This window comes from Mandrillus leucophaeus, unplaced genomic scaffold (genome assembly GCF_000951045.1).
Source record: "Mandrillus leucophaeus isolate KB7577 unplaced genomic scaffold, Mleu.le_1.0 Scaffold524, whole genome shotgun sequence".
NCBI classification, from domain to species: domain Eukaryota; kingdom Metazoa; phylum Chordata; class Mammalia; order Primates; family Cercopithecidae; genus Mandrillus; species Mandrillus leucophaeus.
In genome coordinates this window covers 931,183-938,770 of record NW_012105631.1, presented here as the reverse complement: position 1 = coordinate 938,770, position 7,588 = coordinate 931,183, and the positions used below count along the sequence as shown (strand labels likewise).

At 36.1% G+C, this 7,588-nt stretch overlaps 1 protein-coding gene across 1 annotated transcript in view; it reads left to right on the top strand.

Moving 5' to 3' along the window:
* MYCT1 (myc target 1) overlaps positions 1-7,588 on the top strand; it is a 23,539-nt gene that overhangs the window by 537 nt on the left and 15,414 nt on the right. The window lies entirely within an intron of this gene.

Genomic DNA, 7,588 nt, shown 5'->3' with positions numbered 1-7,588 from the left:
CTTTCATTTATTTGAAGGTTGTAGATTATATATTTTATTTTATGAAATCAAGATTTTCCGTAGAGACTATTTTCACCTATGTTGTGAATGTTATATGCTTTAATTTCCAAAGTGAATCCTAATTACATCTGTACTTAAATGAGTGAATTTAAAGTGCGATAACACAGGTAAAATAAATGAATGACTTTAGAGTATAACAAATAAAATATGGAAAAATACGAAATTTGAGAAAACTTTAGTAGAAAAGATTAAGTGGAAATAACATCACGTGTAACAGTCAGTGGAGGCCTATCACGGGGGTGGGGGAAAAGAACAATACAGAAGTATTTTTTGGAGTATTTTTGTCTGAGTCCAGCCACAGCTAACAGTCCAGTGTTCCCTGATGTTGACAGTGGGACTGTGCTGAGGTCAAAACTCAGTTACTCCAGGCTTAGAGATACAAAGAAGAAGGGCTCACATGGGAAGTTGACATGTACTCTTGAGTTCAGGGACATTTGTATATTAAAGGAGGCAATTTAAATTAAATTCAGAAAAACATCTTAATGAAGAAAATAGTATATATGAACAGATCTGTTTATATGCCCAGGACAAGTTTTTAATCCTCTCAGTGAATGATTCAGACTTTCTACTGTGATTCAAGGCGGGGTTTTGGGAACTTTCACATAGACAGTGGGCAGTAGTGGCGACTTTTCCCAGCAATCTGTATGTCTACCATCACAGAAATCTGCATGAAAAGAATTCACTCCAGTCCTTTAACCTATGTACTTTCTTAGATGAAAAATGTGGGGACAAATATTTTTTGGTTTTAAAAGATACTAAAAATTCAGCGTAAGAAAAAAAAAGAACTAACTCATTCTTTTTTTCTCACCTACATTTATGTTTGCTGGAAGCCTGAAAACGAAGGATATTGGTGAGCTCCTAATAAATTTATGTAACAAAATTAAGAAGAAAATAGATTGTTCTAGTACGTTGTAAAGAAAGGCTTTGGTAATAGGTTATTTTAGGTAGCTAGCACTAGACAGAAGTCTTTGAATTGTGGATGTCTGATTATATGCTTGTTAAAATATTATTTGCTGTCCTCACTTCTAGAGAAGATACGTGCTAAATACACACTGAAAAAGACCTATAGTCTGTCTAAATCAAATTCATCATTATAAAAATGTTATCTGTATAAATTATTCAAAAGTAAAGTAGCTTTTTTTGGCAAAAATTAATATGTAGAAGTCAATCTATTTTTTTCAAGCCATTCAAAATTAAATTTCAGGTTTATTTAAAACAACAAATCATTATTCACTGACTAAAACATGGTTAATAATCATTAAAATAAACTGGATATTAAGTTTATAAGAGAATGTTTAGTTGGAGTCCACCTATTGATTCTAAAAATTTAGATATTTTTAATATAGAAATCTGTGTTTAAGAGGGAATTAAAACCTATTATTTCAAAGACAAATACTAGTTTTTCCTTTCTCTTGTTATGTGACTGTAATGAAAATAATGAAAACCAGAAAGGGGAGTGTTACATTGATAAATATTAGCAAAGCGAATGGAAATATGGAGAGCAGATATAATGTTTGATGATTTTAGGAAAATATATAAAAGATTGACTATTGTTTCTGGGGTAAAAATATGAAGTATAAAATGTGAACAAAAATATAAACACATAAAATATGTACATTTCCTGAAATAGAAACGTCAATCTTTTAAATTTCCATTGCTTTTTTGTATCCAAATTGATGTCTATTTTGACCACTGACTCCTCAAAAATATTATTTTGAGAATCTTGTACAATGCAGTGAAATGCATTGTTATTGCTTCCCAAATCAGTCATCTGCTTGGGACATTGGATTTGGAAAATAAAGAAAAATAGCTTAGAAAAGGAAAACTTGTACATTGAACCATATAAATCGCTCAGACGTGGCACTTTAAGCTACATAAAAAGTTGTTTTCTCGATATGACTTTTCTGGTTTACTTTAATGAGAGCTAAATGATGGGATAGTAATATCGGGTTATTACCAAAAACAATAGCTTGCATTTTCATAGCTATCACCGACTAAAACTTCCTAAAGGTGTGCAAGCATTTAAGTGCAAGGGTTGGCAACAAAGTTGGCCTGAAAGTGACAACACAGATGCAGACTATCACCTTCCACTCTCTATTTTTGCTTTCTTTAATGCACTTCCTTTCTCTATAAACATTCCCATAAAAGCTGCAGGAAACATGGCCCGTTAAAATTTGCCGTGTCCTCCTCTAAGGCAATAGGAGACAAATACTGAACTCAGTTATTCTCTTAGTACTTGAGAGTCCTGTAGAAGATGTAGTTTTCGTTGTTTCACTGTCTTACTTTGCATTTTTTTCCCTATGGCTAGCATTATGAAACGTTGGGGGAAGATACGGTTGCAGGAGTTTGCATTTATTCACTTAATTCAGTTCTCACCAAAAGTACAATGTTTGTCTCAAAAGGATTACGCTGTTGGAGGTGATTATGCATCTATACATATGCACATACAAACCTATATAGTTGTGGAATAACACAAGATGACACATGATAAAATAGCAATGGTTGATAATATGAGTTAGCACAATATGTGGCAGAAATCAGCCCTAACTCTCTCTCAGAAAAAAAAAAAATGAGGTGCTATCTGTTCCTAGAAAGATAAATTTCAGACAGGGAGATAATTCTAAGAAGGACATTCTAGTCATTCATTCCTTTCCCTCGTCATCTCATTCTCATTCAGTTCATTAGTTCACTCAGAAGCATTCGCTGACCGTATTAGGCAATGTGTTAGGAGTCAGTGACGTAAATAAGGCATTTCAAGAGGTTTGGGGAGCTCAGGAAAAATGTCATCAGCAAATATGGAGAAGTAAAAACACCCAGGCAAGTTTGTGGAGGAAAGAACAGCTTGACTAGAGAGTCTGTGTGTGGTTGTTTCAGGGACATAGTTGGTAAGGCAGGTTGGAGGCAGATTTCTGCAAGATTTTGAATGTCAGCGTAAAAGTTTGATTTAATTTAACCTGATCACTTGCAATCCAGTGATTTATAATCTGTCCATATTCCTCCCTCTGGGAATTTTCTTTAAGGTTGGAGAGGGGGTGTGGATGGGTGGAGGGGTTATAGTCTGTGTATTGGAGAGAGGGGACCTTTGGTGCTTGATCAAGTTCTCGCCTCTGCTGACATCTACTGACATGTATTTCTCATCAGCTTTTGAGACATTGCCCTTTCTCTGATTTTCACTGCTGAAATCTCCTACTATAAAATCTGGCTCACATGATCTGTGTAATGTTAGCTAACAGCATGGCTTTTCCTTTCTGTATATCCCTCTGGTCTACGGGCCCTTATTCAGGTATTTCTCCATCTGTCTCAATGGCACAGAACAATTTTCAATTTTGTCCCATAACCCTAGAACTGCAGGAGCCTTCCTTAGGAGGTTGGGCTACATCAGGTGCCCTTGGCCTGGATGCAGTAACACCATGTCCCCCACTCCCTACCTCACTTCCTTATCTGCCTTTTAGACACCCAGGGGTTCTCAGAGCGGCTTGCCGTCTTCCCCAGGAAGCTGAAAATGAGTACCAGTTTCTCTGGGATTCCCTAATCAATCTGTAGCTCATCACAGGGAGGGATGGAGAGTGATGCTTCGCTTCTCCAAAACCCTTACAGGTCATATTCTATACAGCTCTTCTCTTTGCTTCTCCAAAGCTCCTCCTCTTTAGATGCATGGAAATGGACTCATAGGCCATGGTTTATTCTTTCCTATACTGTTTATGATCAAAAGTTATGTTCTTAAGTCCTTTAGGCTCTTAGCATTTAGAAACTGAACCAAACAAAACAACTCAAAGCGCTCTTTTCTATTTCAAAATATCCAACTATTGCAGTAAAAATGTTGACTTTCAAGCTATTATTTATTCTATATGTTTTAAAAATTATTTAGTAATTTAAATGTGAAGCATTGACTTTTCTTTCTTCTGTGCATCCTTGCTAACAGACTTAATACTCTCTAAAGTAATTGATGAGATGCAGGGTTGTGAACTGATTTGTTAGGGATCAAGTGCTGTCAAGAGCAGGGATCCCTGGCTACTAGTGGAAAATACTGTTCTTTGGCCTGTAGAAAAATACGGCTCTTAGGGGCACCCCAGCAGATGGGCATAGGATGTTCCCAAAGAAGTTGAGAGGGGAACAGGTTTATGGGCTGGGCATATGTCCCAAGAATTTCCACTATATCTCCCCCAAATTTGGAAACAAATACTATTTCACAAATTCATTTTTTCAATTTGTATTTTAAAAAGAAACGACGTCTATGTTGCATATTAATAGTCTATTCATTAGTTCCCTTATCTCAGTTACCTAGAAAGTTTGAAAAACATTTACAAATGCTTGTCTTTAAACTGTATCAGAATTACCTAGAATTATGAAAACTCATCTCTCACTGGACTCCATGCTCAGAGATTATGATTCAATAGATGTGAGATGGAGCCCATGAGACTGGACTTTTTAATACATCCCTGACCTCAAACTTCTGCATCTAAATTCATGAGAGAAAGTGGCCTGTAATTGTCCTTTCTCTGACAGCTTTGTCAGGTATCAGTGTTATGCAAGCCTTGTAAAACAGATTGGGACATGTTCCCTACTTTTCTATTACTTCGAAAAGTTTGTATAAGATGGCATTGTTTATTGTTTAAGTGCTTGGGAAAATTCACTATTGTAACTATATGTAGTATTTTCAGTTGGAGGGTTTCAAATGGCACATTCCATTTATTTAACAATGGTGAACTACTCAGATTTTCTTTTTTTTTTAATTTTAATTTTTATTTATTTATTTATTATACTTTAAGTTCTAGGGTACATGTGCACAATGTGCAGGTTTGTTACATATGTATACATGAGCCATGTTGGTGTGCAGCACCCATTAACTCGTCATTTACATTAGGCATATCTCCTAATGCTGTCCCTCCCCCCTCCCCCCTCCCCCCAACAGGACCCAGTGTGTGATGTTCCCCTTCCTGTGTCTAAGTGATCTCATTGGGATTACTGGGATTACTTAGATTTTCTATCAATTCTGTTAGTTAAAGGAGTTTGTATTTTCCAGGAATTTGACCATTTGAATTAAATTTCAAAATATATTGCTTAAATGTTGTTTATGCCATTCTCATTAGTTTTTCAGCCTTTTATTATGAAAATGTTCAAACATACATAAACATTAGAAGAATTCTACAGTGAACACCCATATACCTTACCATCTGAATTCTATCTGTAACATTTTTAAAAACTCATTTTCTCTTACATTTTATTAGTCAATATATTTCAAAGTAAACTGAAGACATCAATACAGTTCCCCCAATTACTTTAGTATGCATATCATTAACAGGAATTCAATTATATTTTATAACTCTTTTCCTTTTAAAGTCAAATTTACATACAATGAAACATATAAGGTGAATAAAAATGAAGTGTACAAATCATAACAGAACATTTGTTGAATTTTGACACACACGCTTGAGTAACCCAAAGCCCAATCAAGATACGTAATCACTAGCCCAAAAAGTTTCCAAATGCCCCCTCCCAGTCTAAAGGCTTTAAGACTTTAAAATTTCAGCTTTCATATTTAGGATCCATAATTGTCCACTTCAAATTAAATATTTGCATATAGTGTAGAAATTGAGGGATTGTTTTCATATTGATATCCAGCTTTTTCTGCACAATTTCTTGAAAATATTTTTTCTGTATTTTATTTTATTTTATTATTTTATTTTATCTTATTTCATTTTTGAGACAGGGTCTCACTCTGTCTGCAGGTTCAACTTCCTGGGCTCAAGTGATCCTCCCATCTCAGCCTCCCACATAGCTGGGACTACAGGTGTATGCCACCTCAACAGGCTAATTTTTGTCTTTTTGTATTTGTAGAGACAAGGCTTTGCCATGTTGCCCAGACTGGTCTCAAACTCCTGGGCTCAAGTGATCTGCCCACCTTGGCCTCCGAAAGTGCTGGGGTTACAGGCCTGAGCCACTGTGTCCAGCCAAGACTTTCTCTATTCAAGTCCTTTGGCACCTTTGTTGAAAATCAAATGGTCATATAAGTGTAAGCCTATTGCTGAGATCTCCATTCTGTGTCATTTTCATTTGTTGACTTTTATAGTAAGTCTTGAAGTTACATAAATCTTCCAACTTTGTTCTCTTTTTATTTTTTTAAACAATTTTTATCACATAATAGTTGTACATACTTATGGGGTACAGAGTGAAACATCAAAACAAGTATAGGATAATCAGTTCTTCCTTCACTGCAAACATTTATTATTTCCTTGTGCTAGAACATTCAAAATATCTTCTAGCTATTTAAAACTATACAATACAAGGGCCGGGCGCGGTGGCTCAAGCCTGTAATCCCAGCACTTTGGGAGGCCGAGACGGGCGGATCACGAGGTCACGAGATCCAGACCATCCTGGCTAACACGGTGAAACCCCGTCTCTACTAAAAATACAAAAAACTAGCCGGGCGAGGTGGCGGGCGCCTGTAGTCCCAGCTACTCGGGAGGCTGAGGCAGGAGAATGGCGTAAACCCGGGAGGCGGAGCTTGCAGTGAGCTGAGATCCGGCCGCTGCACTCCAGCCTGGGCGATAGAGCGAGACTCCGTCTCAAAAAATAAATAAATAAATAAATAAAACTATACAATACATTATTAACTGTTTTTCTCTTTCAAGATTACTTTGGCTTTTCTGGACCTTTTGTATTTTCTCACTCCCAGGCTTTATTGAGGTATAATTGGCAAATAAAAACAATATATTTAAGGTGTACAACATGATATTTTGATATACATATATATTGTAAAATGATTACCACAATCAAGCTAATTAATACAACCATCACCTCAGGTAGTTAGCTTTATTGTGGTGGTAAGAACATCTAAGATTTACTTTTTTGGCCAATTTCAAGTATAAGAAATAATTTCGTAACTACAGACACTATGTTTTATGTTAGGGCTCCAAACTCCTGCACAACTGAAACTTTGCATTTTTTTGCTCAGCATCTCCCTTTTTTCCTCACCCCCAAATCACTGGCAATCATAGTTCTCTTCTCTGCTTTTATAACTTCATCTTTTCTGCATTCCACAAATAAGTGCAATCATGCAGTACAGATGCCCGTCCACTTATGATGGGGTTATATCCAGACAAACTCATTGTCAGTTGAGAATATCAGGTTAAAACTGTATTTACTAGAGTTAAACTACTGAACATCATAGCTTAGCATAGCCTAACTCAAATGTGCTCAAAATACTTACATTAGCCTACAGTTGAGCAAAATCATCTAACACCAAACCTATTTTATTAAAAAGTATTGAATAACTCATGTAGTTCGTTGAACACTACTGAAAGTGAAAAACAAAATGGTCATATGGGTACTGGAAGTACAGTTTCTACTGAACGCATATGGCTTTTGCACCATCGTAGTCAAAAAATCCCAAATCCAACCATGGTAAGCTGGAGGCTGGCTGTATTTGTCCTTCTGTGCCTGGTTTATTTCACTTAGCATAATGTCCTCCAGGTTCATCTAGGTTGCTGAAAATGACAGGTTTTTTTTAAATGCTGAATAATAACAT